At 53.5% G+C, this 22,973-nt stretch overlaps 1 protein-coding gene across 2 annotated transcripts in view; it reads left to right on the forward strand.

Annotated features, from left to right (window-relative positions):
* Cv-c (RhoGTPase activating protein) overlaps nucleotides 1–22,973 on the forward strand; it is a 405,466-nt gene that overhangs the window by 62,948 nt on the left and 319,545 nt on the right. Inside the window, exon 2 of one of the 2 annotated variants that reach the window (XM_077702628.1) lies at nucleotides 9,106–9,161. The exons of the other annotated variant lie outside the window; for it this stretch is intronic. The gene's annotated coding sequence lies outside the window, so the exon portion shown is untranslated. The remainder of the gene's footprint in view (nucleotides 1–9,105; nucleotides 9,162–22,973) is intronic. 2 annotated transcript variants of the gene reach the window in all.

Raw genomic sequence — 22,973 nt, forward strand, 5'->3', positions numbered from 1 at the left:
TTCTCCGCGCTGCTCGCGGAGAATATATCTAGCATATATGAATGTGTGCGGCCGCTCAGCTCACGAAAAGACGCCCCAGCATTAATTTTTTTTGTCGTGCGCAGATCGCGGCTATGATTTTAGATTATCCATCGTACTTATTTCGTAGAATGCTGGTGAAATGTATGTCCAGGGCAGTGAGCAATATCTGAGGTATGGTATTGGCAAGCATAACTGGCGTGTTGTCAGGTATGAGTGCTCCGTTAAATTATATAAGTGCACAAAACTGATGTACATCGTACTGTGTAGCCATAGCATGACCATTTGAGGGAACTTTGCTGACTGAGACACTGTTAGTAAATTTCAGGGCAGTGGAATCACAGCATCTCCGAATGAATATCCCGGTTTCGCGACGCCGACCTGTGATGCAAACCTGACGCTTGTACAGACCGAATGTACCAGGTTAAGATCGCGTCAGACAAAGTTACACTCTCGTAAATGTGCCACATTTGCGAACTGAGTGACTGCTCCACATAAATGTGTATTTCCGCGCCTACAAACGGTAAATCTCAGTCGTGAACGGACCCCGAAAGCAGCGGTGACAGTGGGGAGCGGGCCGGAAACTCCCGCGGCTGCTTTCGAAACGGGCCGCTAGGGGGATTGCAGTGGCGCCCCTACAGGCCGCGCTCGAGGCGTACAGGAGCAGCTGACGTTGACATTTCGCATCATGCGTGGTGGCTCAGTGGCTAACGCGTTGTGCTGTTGTGCACAAGGACGCGGGTTTGATCCACGCCGCGTAGGGCCGTTTTTCTGGAGGGCACGTTAGAGACTTCTGGGTGGTTTAAAATTCCCCCACTACGGCGCGCCCCATAGCCAAGGTGTAGCTCGTAACCCCCCCCCCCTCCCCCCCCCCCCCCCCCCACACACACAATCTGGATATATTACTCCGGAGCGCTGGAGCTTGTAAGTAGAATTTTCGCGCGCGTATTTCTGAAGCGCCAGCATGGAGTATAGCGGTGGCTGTCCGCCTTGTTCTTGCCTTCGTATTTTCCGTGGGCGTGCCATTCCGTATACTAAGCAGCCGGCGGAGCTGGAGCATCTCGGGGGCCCGCGAAGAGTTATTCTTGGCGGCAGCGATTCGACCTTGGGGAGCCGCCGCCGCGGGCTTCCCGCTTTGATGGCCAATAACTTTCCAATTGATGCAACGGGGCCACCGGGCCGAACGACCTGTTACGCACTAAAGCGTCCACCGCTTCTCCCCCCTCCCCGTCCCGGCCCCGCCACGCTCCAGCTTGAATCGGCCTTAACGCACCGAGTGCCGTGCAGGGATTAAGTGGCTGGCCCCTGATCGAAAGCGAACGCGCGCCGTGCCGGCCAGCCTGCTCTTCATAACCGTCGCCCTTCTCCGCGGGCCTTCGCAACCGCCCTAAGAAGGCGTCTCTGCACCGCGCTGGAGTTAGTGCGGACGCTGCTTTCCTTACCTATTTGTGGGATAAGGTTGATTACGCCGCCGCTGTGCCCCTGGACAGAATGATCCTCCAGTGTGCGCGAACCTTTCCTGCATCCCCTGTCTCCTGCAATTTCTCTTTTCTCTTGCCGGTGTGGGTGTTCTTGGCCATTACCGAAGCTTGCTACTATTTACCTTTTCAATAACTTTCTTAATGACGATCATCGAAAGTGCTCTCCTCCTCCCCCTCCTGGCACACGCCTAATTCTCAAGCCCTCTGCGTGCGTGGAGAGCACGATGGTCCCTTTCCCCTGCGGAAGGCCGAACGGCTGCTGCATCGGGCCGGGGTCAAGTGTTCTTAGCCGGGCGACGCTCGAGTCCTTTTCTTTTTCTTCCCCCCTCCTCCTCTGGTGGTGGTAGGTTCGCGGGACCACCCGTGAGTCGGAGCCCCGAGCGATTTTCTGTTCATAACTGCGTACTTTCTCCGATCTGGGAGAAGAGCCTCACGCTTTCGGGCGAGGAACAAGGGGGGAGGACAGTGCCGGCTCTGTGCTGCCTCCGGCGTCTCTGTGTTGCTTCTCAGCTGCCGCTGCTGCTGCCGAAGATTTGGGACACGGCATTATTATTTTTCCGGGTGGTCCGCACTGCCGACGTCGCTGGCGTACGCGATTGTTTTTGCTCGGCCTCCTGCCGTGTCTGCCTCTCCTCTGTCCCCCCCGCCCCCCCTCCCCTCCCTCATTTTCATCTTCCTCATCCTCGATAGAGTCGTACCGGGGGCAGGCGGGAGTGAAAACACGGGAAGAGGGCGGCGTTTTGTTTTGGGGCACGCCGCAGAGGTCACTCTGTAGAGGCCCAGTTTTTGGGCCTTCCTTTTTTCTTTCTTTGGTAGCTGTCTACTCCTGCAATAGACTCGTGCCGCGCGACTTACCGCCCGCAGGATGTCTGGTGTGGTGGTGCTGCCGCGGCGGTCCATCTATTCCTCCTGTCTGTCGTGACAAACGGTCCTCTCGGACGCTGTTTGTTGGAAGTCGCACTTTCGCCTCCAGATGTCGGGGTGAACGTGTTCTGCACGCACCCTTCGACCAAACTGTCTCCATTACCTTGAACGCCCGGGCATTTGTCGTTTTTTTTAAAACGAAAGCTTTCTTAGTGGTACCGATGGCGTCCTGTCAAAAAAACCGATGAATTTCCCCATAGACCGGTTGGCCAACCTAAAAGCTCTGATAAGATCTGTGGACACACAACGCGTGCGTGGAAAAGGGCCTCCATTGTGTCAAAGCAGTTACTTGAAAATAGCGAAAAAGAAACGGTTCTAGATAAGACAATACATACATCGATCATGAAGGAGGAGTATAATAGTAAACCTTTGTCTCATGAACCGCGTATCGGTATACATTTAGATCGTCTGTAGATGCGTTTACTTAGTGCGCGAGAAATCGTCGCATGTAATCGTCCTTCGTTGGCGATTTGGGTCTGTGGAGGTTTGACGACCAATTAGACGCACTTTCAGCGAAGGTTTTAACGCAGTTTTGCGACAGTTCTGATGACAGAAAGCTTTCGCGCTTCCCTCTTTCTTTAGGAAAAGATGGTAAAGTTTTCTTCCTTTGTATATTTTTTTAGGTTCTTTTTACTTTGTTGGCGTTCTGGTAACTTCCGTTTTTATTGGGGAAGAATCTGAACAAAGTTAATCTCCGTCAGTGTCGCTGGCAGGGGCATCAGTAAAATTTAAATAATCGCAGACCGACTGAACGGAACAGGTGGCTTGTAGCTGGTTAATAAGAGAAATCTCGTTAATTGGAACTCAGGTTTGTCTACCATTGTGTAAACGGAGCCGAAAACAGACTCGAAACCGGAACTAGTTGGGCGCAGCGCCATCGTGGTACCCATCACTCCCCAGCTTCCGTGTGTGATTCAGTTTCCGGTTTTCTCGCATACTCCGTCTACTGTATCCGCACTGCTTGGTTGCAGTCGGGGCGTGCTCGACTTGTGTTCAGGTGGGCTTGATTAAGCCTCTGTTCGGCTTTGCACGCGACATTTCCTCGAACGAGTTTCCCCAAAACGAGAATAAGGTTCAGAACTGTTTCGGTGCAGGCTGTCGAGTATGGGTGTTGCCATTAAAAAAGGAGTTGCAAAAGATGAAACCAGCAAATATAAAGGAATTTTCACCAGCCAGTAAATGGCAGTTCCCACTGAATTTTTACACGCGGAATGAGTAAGTGGGATAGTTACATTCTTTAAAATTACAGATGAAAAAAAATGGACGCCGTCCCGCCCTGCTAAAGTGGATGTCCAGCGCAGCTGTTGAAACCCACTACCCATGCTGATGGGGGAGTGTATGAAAGGCCCCTCATTGCCTCGGCGGGCTTGTCTCTTGCGCTCGGCTTCCCTTGCGGCAAACGCTGGGTCCTGCCTAGCCTGACGCATGCGCTAGCCCTCGAATGACGTCAACCACCCTCCCATTTCGAGAGCGGCTGCAAAATTAATCTTTTCCAGAATACGCAAAGGCAGGAGGGGGGGGGGGGTTCCATTGTTTACCGTGCCTGATCATTCATAACACGGGTTTAATGCTTGTTTTGTGGCTTTTTCTTTACACAAATACTGAGCTGTATGCTGCACAACACCTGATTATCCTGACGCATGCGCTTGGCGCCTTGGGGAAGAATTTTCCCCAAGGCGCCAAATTTTCCAACTAACGAGAGGCAAACAGCTTCGCTGTAAAAATAAAAGCCCGTCCACAGCTTACTTTCGCGCAATATAAACTTCTTGACCATCTTCTCCGTCTTGCAGTTTACTCTTTATGCATCTTTCCATCATTCATCCGCAGCCCTGCGGAGCAGGGATGCGTTTGAATCTGCTGTTCGCAGTTGTTCCTGTAGGCGACGGCCTTCGTGGCTCGGCGTGCGGCCTTGGCGGGTGGCTTCCTCAGCGCCCGAGAGCGAGAAAGGGAAGGGGGGAATCCGACACCCTGTGTTGACTGTTGCTCGGCCTGCCCTGGTGGCTGCGCGGTTCGTTCCTCCCGGGCCCCTCGTTTTCGCCCGCGGCGGGCGCTGCCTCGGGCAACGCGTGCTTGGAGTCCCACGAGCCGCCGAGAGGCAGAAAACGTGCGTGCCCGTGAGCGATGCCGTCGTTTGCTCGGGCACGGCGTGAAGGCCTTTCGTCGAACGAGCCTTGAGTGCGATGAATTCGCGTTCCAGCCTGGGGCACGAGCGAATCCGTCCTCCGCTCTGCACGTCGACATTCGCGGCTCGTTTCCCTTGGCGAGAGAAAGAATGAGGGGCATCTTGGCACCGAGCTCAGCTGCGTGCCGTGCCTCCGCAATGCGTACACTCGGCGGCCTCCTCTTGTTGGAGTTGCCCGCAAGGCGGCCGTCTCGCAGCAACCGCGTTCGTCTCTTTCTTCTTCTTTTCCTTTCTACGAGGAAAGACTGTTGAGCGCCCCTCCTGATTGATGTTAATATTCCTCGTTAGCATTCCGCGCTAATCCATCAATAACGCGTGCACTACAAATAGTAAAACACCCAACACGACGGCTTTGGCGTGGAGCGAAAACACCACTTGACCACGAGCTCTCGGTAGCATTCCCGGCTGTTCCGGCCGCCTGCGGCAGCCCCCGTTTGTGGCGGGGGGATTTGCACAAAGGTTACGGCGTGGCTGGCCATAAATCAAAGTCGTGCCCGTGTGCATTTCATTGCTCTCAACCGCGCCTCTCTGGGAGCCGGGACGGGCATGTTTACCCGCGGGGAACAACACGCGCGGCTGCCGCGGAGGACTCGCGGATTCGCCCGAGCCTCGCAGGGGGTCCTGCAGCCGTCGTTGGGCAACAGGAACCCACGTGGGGCCGTCGGTGCATGTGCTCGGCTTGAGTGATAACCGGCCTGTTCGCCGCAACGCTTCGTACGCAGCGCGGTACGGGCACTGCTAGGAGCTCGGAAGATGACCCGCTGATGGTGCCGGGGGCTTCTCGTGAGCGAGTTCTCTGTGTGCGAAGAAAGCCTACCTCACGCATGCGCGCTGTGTGCCAGTATGGGCTTACTGCTAATATAGACAGTGCTCCATCCACAAAGTTCGGGAGACGCGCATACAAAGGTGCAGACGCACTCTGCAGTTCTTTGGTCAGTAGTTTAGTAATCCACCCTGCATTACAACAGATGATTATCCGTCCCAGGCTCAATTCAGGAGCTCAAGTAAGCAGTGGAGCATTCATGGTCGCTCTTTTGGATACCGCAAAATGATAAGAATTCAAAGAAAAAAAAGAGAAAAATCTCAGCGTTTTCCAACTTGCCAAGAACTATCTGATGCCTCGCCTGGTGGTGGTGGTGGTGGTGGTGGTGGTGAAACGTTATTTCATGTATAAAGGAGCTTATCGCGCTTGAAATCGGTAGTAGCCCTCAGTGCAGGATTCCTGCGGCGGTTGCCGCCCTGCGTGCCCGGTCCACCCGGCCTTCCACTGCTCGAGGTTTGGGGCGGGAAAAATGGGGGCTGCTGGTGCGTTCTGGCAAGCCCGGGTAGCCTGGTACAGTGTGGGCATGCTGCAGTGTAGGTGTTGCCCTCAGTTGAACCTTCTCGACAGGAGCTGTGTTTCCGTAGCGCAGGATGAAGATGAGAAGCTGTCCTGGGGCAAGTCGCTGGACAGGAAGGAGTCAAAGCAGGAGTTAGGGGTAGGGGGAAAACACTTACCCCTCCCCTCTGCATATGCAGCTATCCTGTCCAGTCGCTGAAAGCTCTCTGAAGTTCGCCAGTTGTTGTCGCCCCCACAGCTGTGCCAGTTAAGGAATGCGTTTCATGGCCAAATTCGGAGCGTTGGCTTGTATGCGTGTTGGAGGACTCCTGACACGGTCGCTTTGTGTCTGTTCTGTCATTTATTGCAGTCACGACCGGTGGTGTGGGAGCACTGTGGCGAGACGTTGCGGGTCGAGGTGCGCATTCATTCCGACAAGGTGTGCGGAGGGTGTTTCAAAGCGTGGGAACGGCGAAGTTTTTTGCCATGCAGAAAGACGAGGAACACTTTAGTGGGAAACTGTAGCTTGGGTAATGACAGGGCTTGGAACCCCGAATTAGGGGGAACAAGTGTGATTGTGAAAGAAAGCAGTAGTGAAAGAAATGCATGGCAAAGCAAAGCGCAAACACACACACACCCTGTTGCGTACGGGAAGGCCGACCCGAGCCGAGCTCCGTCGCCTCCGAGATACGTGTGGTAGCGTGGTTTGAAGCGAGCGGCCAGCCGCTGTTGCAGCCGTGAAGTCCAGAAACCGTAGGCTAACGTAACTGTTTACTTCATAGCGAGAGGTGAGCCGAAGCCAAAGAACAATGCCCTGACGGGCGAGGTTACATTACAGGACTCGAGCAGAGTGACAGCATTGATTCTCTGCTCAAACACGAATGAAACTACAGCGCTTGAGGGCGGTCGTATTTATACCCAAAGCGCTAACGGTCGAAACAAGCGTTCCCTCTAGATTGTGCACACGTTACGAACGGCACAGACACACACACCGCTCTTTCCAGAGTTCGTGAGCAGTCGGTAGTAGCGGCGCACGCTGAGTCCGAGAAAGGGGAGAGAGGAAGTCTCTGCAGCGGACGCGTGGCTTCTGTGTCCTTGGGGCATGTCTCTACGTGTTGCGTCGGCACACCATCAAATGTTGATCGCGCCGATAGATAGGCACCAGAGATCCAGACAAGTCGAGACGTGCAAGCGTGAGTCACCGACAGAGGGGGGAAGGGGAGGGGGGGCTGCTTGAAAGGCGCACATAGTGGAGGCTTCGCTGCACAGCCGAGGAGTGTTGAAACAAAGCCCAGCGGCGGGCTCATTCGTAACAACCCCCATGCACGCATGCACACGCACGTGCTCGCGGACTCTGAAGGGGGTGCTTTTTTAATGGATTTAAGTATCTTTAAAAACATAAAAATGGCGTCTGCGTTGAAATAACGGTACATACAAAGAAGTTACACGCTATCATTTCGACTCATGCAGTAGGGTCTGCGCTAGTAGGGCGATTATTTATGTTGACGAAATGAATTTCGAAACCCTCACCCTCACCCCGTATCTTTTTCTTCACCCCCTCCAGTCTCCTCGCCACTCAGGCACCTCGGGACAGGAGGATCCTGTATGAGAGAGAGAGAGAGAGAGAGAGAGAGAGAGAGAGAGAGAGAGAGAGAGAGAGAGAGAGAGAGAGAGAGAGAGAGAGAGAGAGAGAGAGAGAACCTCCCCTGTAGTGGGCAATTTGCCGCACATGTGTGTCGGATAATGACACGTGTAGAATGTTGGCATTTTGGTTTTCTTGCTTTAAACGTGCAACTCTAATCCGTATCGTGGCATATATCGTCCTTTGCGAATCATTATAATCCCATAGTTGTACGTTGGCAGGTGTCGCTGCAGGTGGTGACACCTAGAGGGGATCTGTGAATTTCTAGCAAAATTCTATTTCTGCTTTAGTTCTCGCCATTGCGTCAAGGGCAATTTTGCTCGGAGTACGCTTGTTACGGGCGACCGGATTACAGTTACTTCTTCTCCCGTCAATTCCGACCTGTGGCACCTTCTCCGTTGTAATTTCCTAAACGCGCCAGACCCGCTTCTGCAACACTGAAAGCTGCCAAGCGGACCTGTTTCTCCCCGCGGTGATATCCGCCCCTTACAATGGGGGGTGGGGGGCGGTTGCGTCCTTTTCTTGCTGCTACACCTCTCGTGGTCGAAACGTTTTGGCCCCTGGAGAGCAGGCCGGCCAAACATCGCTCATTCCACCTGTGCAAGTTTCGAGAACTCCATTTGAAGGTCCTCCATCTCTCATCAGTTGTGGCGGCGCGAAGTACTGCTGCTCTTCGAGCAAGAGCAGCAGTTCACGCCTGCGAATGCTCGCGCGGCGGGTGCGTTCAGGTCGACGCCGAGAGCAGCGCTACGCACTCCGGGGTGCGAGACCCCGCACTTCAATAACGTTTCCCGGAACGGAACTCATTTGTCTGGAAGGCGGCGCGGGAGGGGGCTCGCCGGAGGCGTCAAAGGGGTGGCACCCGCTCGGAGCGGTTCACTCCTTTTGCTCGCACCTGAAGTGGTGCTCGGGGCCGCCACCCCCCGCCGTGATGGTGGTGCCCGTAATAAATGCTCTCGCGGCGTTCCCAGTGACAACCGCCGGGGCGGACGACCCGCGTTGATACCTGCTCTCCCGGAAGCACGGCTTCCCCGCCCGACAGCGCCCTTTTGTGTTTTCGCCAGTGGTGGAGAAAGATGCCGACGTCGTTCTCCACTCCCCCCCGCTGGTTCGGCATACCCTGGGCCACAGCGCCGGCGTTTAGTTGCGTTGTGTTTCCTGTAAAGGGTGTGTTGGTGGGGCGGGCTCGCCCCTTTTTTCAGCGCGTGTATCTCTGGGCAGTCGTTCTGGAGTGTAAGTGATTTTAAATCGCTTCTCAACGGGTAGGCGCTGTTGGTTCGGCGTTGTCTCTAAACTCGGTATCGCTGAGGTGGTTTGCCTAAGCGATTGTTTCGGCGTGTCTGTCTTACGAATGAAGACACACTGCAGGGAGCGCCGCTCAAGCATTCGTACGTCCACAGCCCTGTGATAGGGTGCGCAGCTGAATTGTTGACAGTAGGTCGGGCTGGTAGGTGTTGGGATTACTTGCACGCGCTTATGAAGTATGCATGTAGATGACTGGTCTGACTAAACTTACGTGTGCTTTATTCTGTGTGTGCAGGAATTTGCCTTCCACGAATGGGATGTCCCCCTCTCAACCGACACTCGATGAACTTGGTAAGTGGCTCTGCCCGTACGTCTTTTTTTCTGCTGTGGAAATTTAATCTCGGCGCAAAAGAGACGTTCGTTACGTGCTCTTTATGTCAATCGGCTGCCTGCGCAGATGCTACTGAAGATATTATCTTCCGACACAGCATTCGTGCCGGTTTGTTCTTGTTGGTTGTTATTGGGGGTCGTACTTCCAAAAAGCGTTTTTATTGCGAAGCTGTTATAGGCCAAGTCTCCGCTCCAATTGTAGCGTCCGTTGGGCAAAAAAAGCCGCCCCCCACTTTCGCGCACCCTTTCCCTTCGGCCACCTGTTCGCCTTCGGTGCTTCATATGTTCATATAAAATGGCGAATATTCCGTTTGGAAATATTCATTCCCCGCAATGCATTGTGTTTGAAGTGAAGCCTACTTTAAGGAGATCGGTGTAAGCTTGGTCTTCGTAAGCTGGCTTTTTCACATTACTTGTTGCACAGTGAAGCCTACCTACAAAGACAAAATACGCTAACTCTCCGAGAACGCGGCGGAGAGAGAACGAACATTTATTAGGCATCTTAAAGAAGTTGTCTGTTTTCCTTGTTCACGGGTGCCCATACGACGTCCTCGCCGCGTGCGTCCTGTCGACATTCGCAAGCGGTGTCGCCAGTGCGCAGCTGGACATCAAGATCTCCCGTTGCTCCGCGAAATAGGGGGTAGGGGAAAATAGGAGGGCGGGTATTCTGAGCTTACGTCACATTCAGAATTTTGATTCGACAGTGCAGTGCTCCGGGAAATCGAGGTCTAGTTTCGTTGAGTGATATGAAAAGATCTAGACGGAATGAGGCGAAGGGCTGTCTGTGTCTCTCTATAGAGAGGCTGGGATGAGGTGGATGTAGTGTCTGTCTTCCTAGCCGATAGGGCTGTGTGAATTCCCTGAATGTGATGGGCGGCCAGTGCTCCACGTTTTCCTCTTCAGCCTGGGGTGCTTGTGCGTAGGTTTATTGCCCTTCATAGAGGCGTGAGCGGCCGTCCACACTAATTTGATTTTTCGATTTGATGTTTTGTTTCGAAGCAATGGGAGGGTCGATGAACACAACACGATTGGCAGTTCCGACATGCTGGCTGCGAGTTGGGGACGATCGTGTGTGCCGGCCAAAGCAATCGCCATCTCCTCCGTTTCTGTGAAGTTCGTGGTCTTGACAGTTGAGCTCAGCCAGGTGGCTATTTCTGCTTGATGCCACCAAGGTTGCGTATGGCTTCCCTCTGGGCTGGGAGGCGTGGGTGTATATGCCTCTGGGGTCTTTCCCAAAGTTAATGCTGAGCGTTCGTGCTCTCGCTGCTCTCCTGGCCCCGTGACGGGAGGGGTTCATGTCTCTGGGCAGTGGCTGAGTAATTATGCAACGGCGCCGTCGTTTGGTACCTGCACTTGCGGGTCGCGCCGAGGGCCATCCACCAAATTTTGAGAATTTGTCTCGTCCATCTTTAGTTTGGCTGAATCTGGCCTTTGGCTCTATAGATGACCTTCGATCAATTCTTCTGCTCTGTTGTATAGGCCCATCCTGAGGTGCTTGCCTTGCTTACGGGTAGTCCTATGGCATGTTTTACTGACTTCCCTAGAATCCCTACGAAGATATTAATGGTCTCTAGGTCGCCCTTGTTCAGTAAGAGGGACGGGGTGATGTAAGTTATCCCCGAAATAGCGAATGCCTCGACCGAGCGTAGGGTATTTGCAGAAGGAGGCCACCGACGACGATCGAGCCGCGATACCTCCGATGTATTCTCATTAAGATACCCAATAAATGTTTTTTACCATCACCACCACCACCTCGAATACCGTGACGCGGAAGACGCAAGACGTCGACGGGGCTACAATCCGGTTGAACAATTTCCGGGCGCGGCGGAGCGGCTTGAGCGGTATTTTGTGGTCAGTCAATTCGGCGTCGCTACATGTGCGGCGTGTTACGGTTTCGTGTTTTTCGGGGATCTCAGTCCCGTCACCACGGCAACCGAGAAACAGCTGTGATTGTCATTTACATTCACCGAGTAGAATGGCACTGAATTTATTGTTTACTTTCTTCTTTTGCAGTCGTTCCTCGTTTTCCCGTGAGAACCACTTCGTCGAGTGCGCTGCGAAGGAGTTCTAACGTAGCCGCTTTGGTGGTTCTTGTGACGAAAATGGGCAGGTCTAAAATGGCACGCGAACGCCTTCTTCTGGTGTTGGAAAACGGGAGAAATATAGACGATGCTACAAGCTGTACGCCCGAACCGCACTAGTCTTTCCCATGCATGAGTGGCGTGAAGTCCGGGACTGTTGCATAACCGTTCTCCCGGCGGGTTCACTCAACAGCCTTGTTCACCGATCTGCGCGCGGTCCGCAGCTGGCTCACATCATTAGCAAGTCTCGATCTGCGGCGGCGTTGATCGCAGCTGGCCTGCCCGCCTGGGTGCGCCGAACCTCCGCTGTTTGCCCCGCGATTCTTGTTCCCCCTTTTGAGTCGTGAGGAAAATCGCGCTCTCGCAGCCGCGGGGTTCCAGGCTCCGTGCCGGCGGGTGCGAGCGCACGCGCGTGTGTGTATACGTTCTCGCGCACGATGCCCTGCCGCTGAAATACAATGGACGTCTGTTGTGTTCCGTGAGCGGGAAAAGCTTTTTTGGCAGCTCTCAAGACTCTCGCCGCACGTGCCCGAATTGGACCCCTTCTATGGTGGCGGCAGCGGCGCCACTGTTGTCCCGAACGTTTGCCCTATATGCGAGACCCTGGGCCGGACTGCACTTTGCTTCACCGATCGTAAATCAACCGAATCAAGTCCGATCGTGTCGTACACGACGCTAAAAGAGGTACCCGAGCCGAGGAATATTGGCCCTCCGCGTAGCACTACTACGCAAGCTGCGACGAGGCGTGACGTGCGCCTGTCTCGGGCCTCTTTCCACGCGTGTCTAGCCGAGGGCGCTCATGTGGTCACCTTCGCGGCCGCGTTCCGTGAAATGTCTCAGCTCCGGCCTCTGGCCACCGCCACCGCCCGGCTGTGGGTTGGTCACCGGGACGTTGATTGATTGTAGGGTTTAGCGCGCCGACGCAACGCAGGCCATGAGGCGCGCCGTAGTGGAGGGCTCCAGATTAATTTTGACCACCCGGGGATCTTTAACGTGCAGCGAAATCTCGTACACACACGGGCGTTTTGGCTTTTCGCCTCCATCAGAAAATCGGCCGCCGCGGCCGGGAATCGAGCCCGCGACCTCGTGCTCAGCACCAGAACGCCTTAGCCACTGTGCCACCGCGGCGGGTGTCAAAGGGTCGTGCACATTAGTTACTTTATCAAATTAAAGTCCAGGGCTGGAGGCCGTGTTCCTATCTCCGAGCATGGTCGTTCAGTAATAACATGCCCATGTACACTAAACGGCAATTTCGCGTATTGTGCAGTTTCGTCTTAGCCATCTTGCTCTTCCGCCTGAACGCATCAGAATATTGCAGTCTTTAGCAGGCCTATCTTCCTGTCGAATTTCTAGCGTAACGATTTTTACGGCTCTTTGGAGCGATACTTGCCTTGTCAGCCCCACATCTTGGCCCGAATCCTCGTCAACCTCTGTTCTGACGAGCCTGCGCGCGCACCTGCTTGCCGCGGCGTCGGGTGCAGGTTCGTCGTGCGGCGGCGGCAAGCCCGACCGCAGGTGCGCCGCCGAGGTGCTCGTCGGCCGCGAGCGGGTCCCGAAGTGGCCGAGGAAGAGAAGGGGTCTGGAAGGGGCCATTTGTCGGCGTTTCGACACGCTCGTCCCACTCTCCGCGGGGAGGCTGCCGCAGCGCTAAGAGCGTCTCTGGCCGCGACCGCCGCTTGTTCTTTCGCCCGGCGCGAAGCCGCCGCGGAACCGACGAAGTTTGTCTGCCGCGACGCCCTGTCGCCGCTCGGCGAGGCTGCCAGCAATCATTCGCTTTCGGATGCCGCCGAAAGCGCCGGCCGGAGCTGCCATCACCTTTTCGGGCGTCCGTGTTCTTGTTGCGCCATCTGCTGTTCCGCTTGGCCGTGTGTGTGTGTATACGAGCACCACGCCCTCTGGTCCTCCGGCGGTAGGAAGGTCCGTGTGTTTTGGATTGCGCGCCTTCGTGTCTGACAATGACAGGTGCCCTTTTCCCGAAACAGCGCTCGGCTTTGTGAGGGCTGTTGCCGTTTTCACGACACCGCGGTGGATCCTAATAGGCTGCCGCGGGCTCAGGGCGGCCCGGACGTTGCTGTTATTATTTTGAAACTCTTTAGACGGGCGGTCTTTCCCGCTAAGAAAACGAAGCAGGAAGCTTCAGAATATACGATTCTTGTGGTTCTGGCTTGCGGTCCTTCGAATGAATTAAACTTGTATTTGCTTTCGGTCCCTTTGAAGGTGCAGCGAAGTGATTTTGTCGAAGACCTGTTTGCGGCTGCATTGTGAAGTTTAACCCGTGTAATTAGTTATTCAACGATGCAGCGGTACTTCTTCGGCAAGGCGTGGCCTAATGGAGCACATCATTTGCCAAATTCAGTTCTGTGAGGACAAACACTGACCGGACAAACAAGAAGACTTGAAGAACGGGAAACTCCATTTTTTGACTTGAGGTCGCGCTGCATAAATGTAGGGTTGTTCTGTTTCGGGTTTCTTATTTTTAAAATGGGTGGGAAGGGGGGGGGGGGGGGTAAAAATCGGGTGCTATCTTTCAGACTAATGATCGGGGAAAATAGTTTCTTTTTAAACCAGCTTGAAATTTGTTTTTTGTTTTTTTAAATCTAAAGATGTGCATTGTAATGCGCTCTGTTCGATCAGAAGGTGGTTGTTTCAAGCTTTTAATCGGGGGGACATTATGGTTTTTAGCAAATACTCTCGGAAATTTGGTGTTTCTTTGGAAATGAATCAGTAATGATGACGGTAAAGGCCATTGAGAACTTCTAACAAATGAAACATTTTGTTCACAAAAACCTGGTTACCGATCTTTTTACACATCCTTGTGTGCATACATTATCATCTGCATGCGCAACATGTCGGTCTCCATCCGGAACCTGTCCGATCGTTGAACGTACCTCAGCCGGGAGTAAGTTCTCTCGACATCACAGCTCCCACTGGCTAGGTAGGTTTATGGAGCTTCCTTATGGAGCTTGGTTTATGGAGCTGTGTTTATGGAGCTTGCTTCCAGCAAGTGCTGCTTGAAAATGGCGGACCGTCAGCCCACGATTTTGTCAGCGCACAATCAGCGCTGCGATTGTGTCAGTGATTGTGTCAGCGCACGAGAACGGCGGACCGTCAGTGCATGATCGCAACTTTGAAAGGTCCATTCGGCGAAACATCGAGTGTAACCCAGTTCTTTCGAAACATGCTGGGGGTGTAAAAATTAAGTAAAATTGGGGTTTACCCGAAAACGAACAACACTACATAAATGTTATGTGAAGGCTGTCGGTAGTGAGGGGCTTCCCTTCAGTCGTGCTGCCGAGCACGACGCAGGGGATGTGCCGGCCGACGGCCGTGGCGGTTACTTTTCTCATCGTGGCGGGAAAAGAAATCTCCCATTAGATGCTAGACATCCAGCCTTCCATTAAAATGTGCGCTTCGCATAGATTCCAACTTGGCAATGCTGGACAGTGTTTGGGACGGCAGCCGATATTCTTTCCTCTGTGTGATGGTAGACATGATGGCCGCTCTTAAATGATGTGTAAAAGTAATCATCTGCGAAACGGGTAACTGTTCGCACTGACAAATGTACAGAGCGTGGTGGCCCCTGTTCGGCTCATTAAAGCGGCCGCATCTTTTGATTGATAATGCCGGCGTGGGAAACTTTACCTGTCCTTCGAAGAGACAAGGGCGGGAATAAAAATGTGTACCGATAGCAGTCGTCTGCAGGTCCTTAGCCTGCTGCCGCACGCGCTGCCGCTTCGATAGCACGGCCGTCGCGGACGGAGTAATCCATGCCGATTGCGATAGGCTCCGGCTGCACGCTGCCTGCTATGGCAAGCGGAGTGGCGGCAGTCTGAAACCTCGGAGCTTCGGCGCTCTGGCGAGGCGCTTGTCAGCGAGCGACTTCTTCCCGCGATAGGCCTCCTCTGTTATCGGCAACGGCTATGATGGATGCGCGCTCTTGTGCGCGTCCGACCGAGGGCCGTGCGACAAGTATGGGCGATGACGTTGGATTAACTTGCGCGCAGGCGCCGTGCCAAGGATTCTCCCACACGCGTGAAGGGTGAACACGAGCCGGCTTTCTCGGAACCTTGAGGCACCGTTCTGGCTCTCTGCGAACCGCTTTGAACTCTGAGCTTATTTTCGACAAGCATGGTGTCTCTCCTTCGAAGCGATCACACCCACGCCAGCTGAGGTCCCCGAGTGAAGGCGGGAGGATGTGGCAATCTCTGAGGGGTGGCGTACCGCTTCATCTTCTGCGCAGTGGCGACCGAAATGTAAAACAAAATGCAACTCACAAAAAAAAGTGTAATTACCGCACACTTTGTTGTTGACTACGCTTAGCCGCAATGAATGTATGGCTGCTAGTTTGCTCAGTGATCCGAGGACTACTAAAAACCACATCCTGAAGTCGACGCCGAAGTGTTTCCTACCTGTCGGTGGTTGAGATCTGGCGGTTGGTTGGTGGTTGAGATCTGGTGGTTGAGACCACCCAACGGTTCTGTCGCGACCGTTGGTGTCTACAGAAAATTCCCGCGAACAAATAAAGAAGTTACTGGTACCGCCAGGAATTGAGCCTGGGACGAATAGAGGAGCGGAGCGAGAGCCTGTTGTCTTACCGATTGAGCTACGAGCCCATGCGGGAGACAGACGGTGTCCTCACCGAACACATGTGCGGGTTTACCCCGTGTGTTCTCGCTGAATGCCACGTGATATATATATATATATATATATATATATATATATATATATATATATATATATATATATATATATATATATATATATTGTCGCGAAGCCGATGTCTCTTGATGTTGTTCGTTCGTTTTTTTGCGTTCTGTGCCCGCAGCCAGGGCTCTTCCTCCAAAGTGTTGTGTGTAAAAGCGCTTCGGACGCGGCTGGGCCTGGCCCTTTTTTCTAGGGAACGCATGCCGAGTGTGTGTTGGCCTGTCGGCCGACCCGGGAGACGCGGCTCTCGAGAGGGACCATCCACGCATCTTCTGTTACCGCGGCCGCGGCGCTCCCTCCCCCCCCCCCCCCCCCCCCCGTGGCGTGCGCGCTGGTCGCGTTCGGGCTCCGTGTCTTCAGTGTTCTTCCGACGACCTTCCCTTTTCCCCTGTTTACTTTAGTGCGTTTTTTCTAAACTACTTTCTTTACACGCGTGGTTCTCCGAGTGCGCGTTTTCGAGTCGAAACCTTGCGTCTGTGTTTTTGGTCCTTTTCACTTTGGCGGGGACATGTCTGATTGGAGCTAAGAAGCGTCTTCCTGATTGGCTGCGGGTGTGCCTTAACCTTTTTCCACGCAGTCCGCACACGCTAGGATGCGCTTTTTCCCCCAATGCGTCCCCCCAAAGCAAATATAACGTGGCCCCTCTGGCGATTGAGGGCGAGAGGGCGACCTGCACCAGCTGACTTCAGAAACTCTGCCGCCCGTCGTCGTGCCCTCCCGCCGGGAGCCCTTCGCCCGCCAGCTATGTCCCGCTAAGTACCCTTAATCTTTTGACTGTCTTTTTCACCTATGTAATAAGTGTAATTGTTTCAAGTTCGTATGTGCTAAATGTCACCAATGTCATCAGTAAATTAAACAAGTTAACCTTTAAAACCTCTTCAACGTTTCGACTTCTTCACTGCAATCTTCATGCTACAGTAGCGGCAGTACGTAACAAAAATACTCCGTTACAATATATATATATATAGCGTCACGCGACCTCTCGCTCCGCTGTGCGCTCTGCCCACGGCACGTGTAGCGAACGTGTGCGCGCCTCGCGCACACGCTAAGAGTTAATAGAAATTAAAGGAAGCTCACACCTACGCATGACCTCACTTCTCCCCGGTCTCTGTCGCCGATCTCGTCGCCTCCGTCGGCGGTGGCAGAGACGAAGAAGTGAGATCGTCTAACACCAGCTTTAAGCTTCCTTTAATTTTGTGAAAAAAAGAGTTTCCACTCCTGTACTTCACCAATAAAACTCAACCAACCACCGTTTCGGATCATGCATTGATGTAACATTAGTAACAAATATCACTTCGAAGTTATAAAGGGCGTGTTTAATGTTTCTGATTTCACTCTTTGTAGAGGCACGTGTGTGAATTCAAGTGACGTCACGTGGGCGACCGTTCTGGGTGTCGTTTACAGCTTCGCTTTCCAGCCACCTTCACAGGGTGGATTGGCAACATTTTTGAATGCCTCAGAGTTAGGACGCTTTTCTAAAAAAATAAAAAAATCGGCCACTTCGCAACTGAGATGCGAAGACTGAGGAGACAGCGGAGCTGGTCGTCTTCACCAGCTTTTTCTTGGCTTTTCCGAGGTGTGCCCCTTTCGTACGATGAAGATGGTTAAAAAGCGAAGCTTTCTCCATGCAGAATTACATCAAAGTCCACAATCCACCCTCCTAAAGTCCAAGATCTAAACTGGCAAAGTGCGAAGTCCACTTCAACTTAGCCAAAGTCCAAAGCCAACTCCAGCGCCACGGATCCAAAGGAAATGCTCTGCGCCCCGAATGCGATGGTAGCCCAATCGGAAAGACGTTGTTTGCATAACGCGAGGCCCAGCTTCGATTCCGACCGCGGGAAGCGATTGGTTTTCTTTTCAACTGGATTCACATTTTGTTGTTCTCCGCCCCTGGTAACCCCGTATCACGGGCCTTTGGAACGGCCCAGTGGTTAGATGGCCGGTCTCACGGCGCGAAGGTCCCAGGTTCGGTTCCCTCCGTAACCAATTTTTTTTCCCTGAGGCGCGCATTCACAACACCTACTCCTGGGCTCCTTGCCTCCTCGCCACTTTCGCTCGTAGTTATTGGCCTAGCATTTTCATCTTGGCGGAGTTTTCTGTTAACGATCCGCACGGTCAGAGCTCGAGAGGCCTGATAGGTGTCGGCACCCTTCGCCAGACAGTTTCGGGCCTTTTCCTCCTACCTCCCCCCCCCCCCCCCTCAAAGCCTCATCGCATCGCATCGCAGAGCTCGAGCTTGAACACCTCCGCTATTAAAATCGGCGTTGTCCATCTGTGAACATCGGAGAATGGCGGAGATCCATGGAAGAGGAATGCAGCACAGAAGGGAAGCCAACGCGGGTGCTTATGGCCGCGTGACGTCACGGCGCATGACGCCGTACCGGTGCCGGACCAGGTAGGCGACAAAGGGATACTAAATGCGCTCAACGGCGACGGGTCTCCGCAGGTGCACGTCAGAACCGTCCGCGCCGAAAAAGAAAAATTCTGTATTTTCCAGCCGCCTCTTTCCAAAAGGACGATTTCCCGTATAAGCCGGGTCAACTTTCGGGCCATTACTGTCGCGTGTATCCCATTGACCGACCTGCAATTTTTTTTCCAAGTAGGCAATTCGAGCAAATTTATGTAGCCAGGGTAGCCCAACGAAAAGAAGTAACCAAGCAACAACCGCTGAGTAGCCGAATCGCAAGTTGCACAAACTTAACGGCACTACAGTTAGGTCCAGTCAAAAAACCTCACATGCAGCTCCTTGCGAAGTAGTAAAGCCAGAAGGACGGGGGGTGAAGCCATGGACAGGACACCGACACCAGTGCTTTACAATGAGGCTGGCAAAGGTCGCTACTGCAGTTCTTTTGCGTTGCAAAGGTATACAGAAATATGCAAGAAAGAATTAGGACGCCAAAAACGCAAACACTGTAAGGTTTTGTAAAAGCGCTCTACCTTAGTATACCATTGCTTTTGACGTGAGATAAAATGCTCTCGAAGCGGAAAAAAAATCAAGTGTACAAATAAGAGGTATACGAAGGAAACATAGCCACCAAGACTGCAAAAACACGGACACGTTCATGAACATCATTCGTGAATATGTGGTCGCTAGGGCGTATAGGCAAACGAAGAGTTGGAGCAGGCGGAAAGGGCACATAAACAGTGGTGACACTGTGGCGACATGTGCGTCGCGACTTGAGTTTCGTTTAGGCCAAACCCGCCCGGCGGTGCCGCAGAGAGATCACAGGGGAGGTTCTCGGAAGTCCGCATCGCGAGTTCACGGTCCGCCGGCATTCATCGCAGGCGAAAAGCGGGAAAAAAAGAAAAGCACCTGGAGGCGGTGGCGTTACCTTCGGGCGATTGGCCGATTAATGGGGCTATTCACTGCGAACGCCATGCGCTGGCGCCCAGCCCGTGCCGCCACTCGAGCGGCTTCTAACTGCGCCCTTTCTGCGTATACCGCGCCATGAATGGAACCCTTGTTGCGCTTCTTACTTGGCTCGCGCACGCTCGTGCACGTGTCCTCTTCGCTTTGTTCCGGGCTCCGCTTTTGGTCTAGACCGATTTCGCTCGCTCGTGCACCGAGAAGAGTTCGCCGGCGCGGGTTGTCCGTTTAGGAATAGCCCTGGATATCGTGAAAGAGGAGCCGCTAACGGCTAACGGCAGGCACTCGCGCGCCGTTATATATATATATATATATATATATATATATATATATATATATATATATATATATGTTTTTTTTTTTTTTGCGCAGTTTCTTGTCCCGACTTGGGCGTCGAGAATGGTCTCCGCGTCCTCAATTCTTTGCGCGGTACGGCGACACAGTCTCGTCGCGCGTACCACGGAGCTGCCTCTGAGAAGGGGCTTTCTCTTCGCGCCAACGGCGGCTGCCGCAACCTCCCCGACCCCGCTCATTTCCCTCCTCTTCCACAAATAAACGCGCGCGGCCGCTCGCGGCGAATTTGTTCGGGCGCTAATCGAAGACCGTCACGCGATCGGCCTTTTTCAAGCCTACCCGTTTGTCTTGTCAACACGCTCCTCCCGCTGAGTCGAACGTCAGTCTCTCTCCCGGGGTCTTTCATCGCGTCTCCGATCGGTCTGAAGAGTCGATCCCGCCGCGCACTCTTGACGGCGGCGTCGGCGGCGTGGGAGGACGCCATCCTTCGCCGAATCTTCGCCGTGTCTCGGTTCGCCGCTAGTGCGGCGCTGTCCGGCCCTCCTTTTGATAAGTGTTGGCCCAACCCCGGTCTCTCTTTAGCACCGTGTTTCCTCGTCCCCCCTCCCCCGCGTACCGGCTCTTTTACAAGGGCTCAGCAAACGCTGTTGCTCGCTTTCTTAGCGCAGAGCGTTAAGTCTTTCAGGGCGGGTTTTGGGTGAAATGGAAGCGGCGCGTCGTATGTTCGCGATTATACGAGCCGGCCTTCGCTTTGACCCGCCGCGAGCCCGTTACTCGCGCAGCTGGCTTTCGAGAATGGATCTCGGCTCAATGTATATCAGTCGCCGCGCGACCCCTTACCCCGTTTTTGTGCATTTCGCTTGTAAAGGAGTGTGGGCGGCCGCTCCGTACGCCGCCTGAGCCCCGCCTTACTTAAAACGGCCCGTCGTTCCCATCAGTTATTTGAGTTTGGGAATTCGGCGGCCGGAGGACTACAGGCAGCCTGTACATCTCGCCGCCGAGCCTCGGCGAGGGTTAGGGGACGACATGCGGGCGTCGATGGGAAATATTTTCTCGCTGTGGCCTACATTGGTCGAGATTGATCTTATGGGCCCCCCACACGGGATCGGTGCCCTCTGCCCGCTTCGATTAGCCGCCAGGTACCGCTGATTGATAGCGCGCCGTACGGCATGCCACGATCGCGGAGGCGATCTGTTCTGATGCGGCCTCGTATATAGCTGCGACTTATAGCGATGCCCCACACGAAGAGCCCCGTTTGTAGTCGGTCCGAGTCAACCCACTGAAAATCGGGTCAGAGTTTGGCAATGAGAGGGCTTTCAGGAACACTTGGTTGGCGGTGATGTTTTATTGGGCCGCGATGCAAGCGCCTCCAAGAAAGGAGTGTATAGTTCCCCTTAAAACGGTTGTAGCTCCCCCGCAATTTTGTAATAAGTTTTACTACGTCTGTTCGCTGAGAATACTATTATAACCGCGCCGGGTTTCACGGTTTTTTGACGAATACTCATATCCGGATAGAGTTGTAGAACGTTTGAGTAGCTTTAATGCGCGAGCATCATTCACGCATTATGAGGTTAAGTTAACTAAAATAAGCGTCGCGGCCGGATCCCCGTGGCCAGAACATGTCTTTAAAATGTGGTTGATCCTTCTTTCATAGGAATCGGTAAAACACGAAAGCGAAATGTGCCTTCATTTGAATGTTTATTGCGCATCGATATGAACTTGCACATCGCTATTTACATTTCGTCGGTGTGGTACCGTTAGACGCATCAACATTAGACATTAGATTACACGCGCCGGAGCATTGCGTAAATCCGATTTAAATCCCAGGCACTCGCAAACCGTGTGAACGAAATTGAACGGGTTGTAAGCAAATCGTTTGGTGAAGTCACAGCACGCTACAGCGAAAGGTGCATGATTTGTGGGTCGGCAGCGGTCTTGTGGGTGTGCTTGGCGAGCGACGTCCTGCTGGCGGGTCGCTTAGGCAAAAGTGCGACCACACTGGTCCAGCTTCGTAGCGCGTACGCCGGACGCTTGCGTTGCGGCGAGCTGCGTTCCACATACGCGGCGGACGGGTAAACACTGCAGCTTCTGCTGCTACATGCTGCCCTATCGAGGCGCCAACTATCGGCCCTCATTAGCGTCATGACGCACTACTTTTCTTCACCTCTCCTAGACGGCAGCACCATCTAAATGCACAAGTTTGAGAAAAGGACATAAGACGCGTTCGTACAGCTACCCGTGCATGACGTCGTGGCTCAGTCGGTAGAGCGTTTCTCACTTCCCGTAGCGGCGAGAGTGATCGTGGGCTCGAAACCTAGCGCTTCCGCGCCAATGGAAATTTTTGGGGTAATGTCATTTCCGTGACGGATATGACGTCGGTGAGGTTTGTGTACCGCGGCATACAGCACCTTCGTGTTAAAAGGCCTTCGTCATTCTCTTTTTCCAGTCCGCTCTCGCGCTACGCGGGATTGACCACGTCGCCACTGTAATTAGAGACACCGTTACAATACCTTTTGTTTCTTTTTAACGCGCTGCGCGCATTAAGCGACTCCATCACCATCACCACCACTATCAGCTGGCTCGCGCGCAGAACATGCTCGGCACCCGGCTTGGAGAGGCACCCTGTTTTATGTTCGTAGCCTTCGCCATGGCACAGGCACAACCCAAATAAACGTAGGCTCGGCCACACCGCCTCGTCGGCTGCCTACACCAGAATTCCGAAATGATTGGGAATCGAAAACAACACACACACACACACACACACACACACACACACACACACACACACACACACGCACGCACGCACACGCACACGCACACACACACGAACAAACAAGCAAAAGAAAAACAGCGGGTACAACTCTAAACCTGTCCCCCTTCCGTACACGTTGCGGCGCCAACTATACCTCAGCATCGCACAGAAGTCGGCCGTCTCGAAACTGTAACTGCTGCTAGAAGAACCGGTGATCGAACGACTCTTCTTGCTGTATAACGATTGCGGGGCATATTTAAAACTGATGCTATTGTTGAGGTTGAGGGACCAAGGCCATGAACCAAATTTCCCCATCTCAAATCAATCGGGATGAACATGTAGAGCGCATGCCAGGCAAGAGAAAGACGTACTGGACGTCTTGCCGCAGCGGTTGACTGATTTATTAAGCGCGCGTGACTTGGCCTCTTCCAAGGCCATCTGGTGGTTAATGATGACCGTGTAACGCTGGCAATCATGGTGATAGAAGCTGCAGTGATGATGACTATGATGCCGCTAGAAGCATAGTTGCAATTATATGACAGGAAGAAGAGGCGGCCATTGGCAGCTGCATCATG

Source organism: Haemaphysalis longicornis, unplaced genomic scaffold (assembly GCF_048455015.1).
Source record: "Haemaphysalis longicornis isolate Haplotype H1 unplaced genomic scaffold, Haemaphysalis longicornis Haplotype H1 scaffold_3, whole genome shotgun sequence".
Classification (NCBI taxonomy): Eukaryota; Metazoa; Arthropoda; class Arachnida; order Ixodida; family Ixodidae; genus Haemaphysalis; species Haemaphysalis longicornis.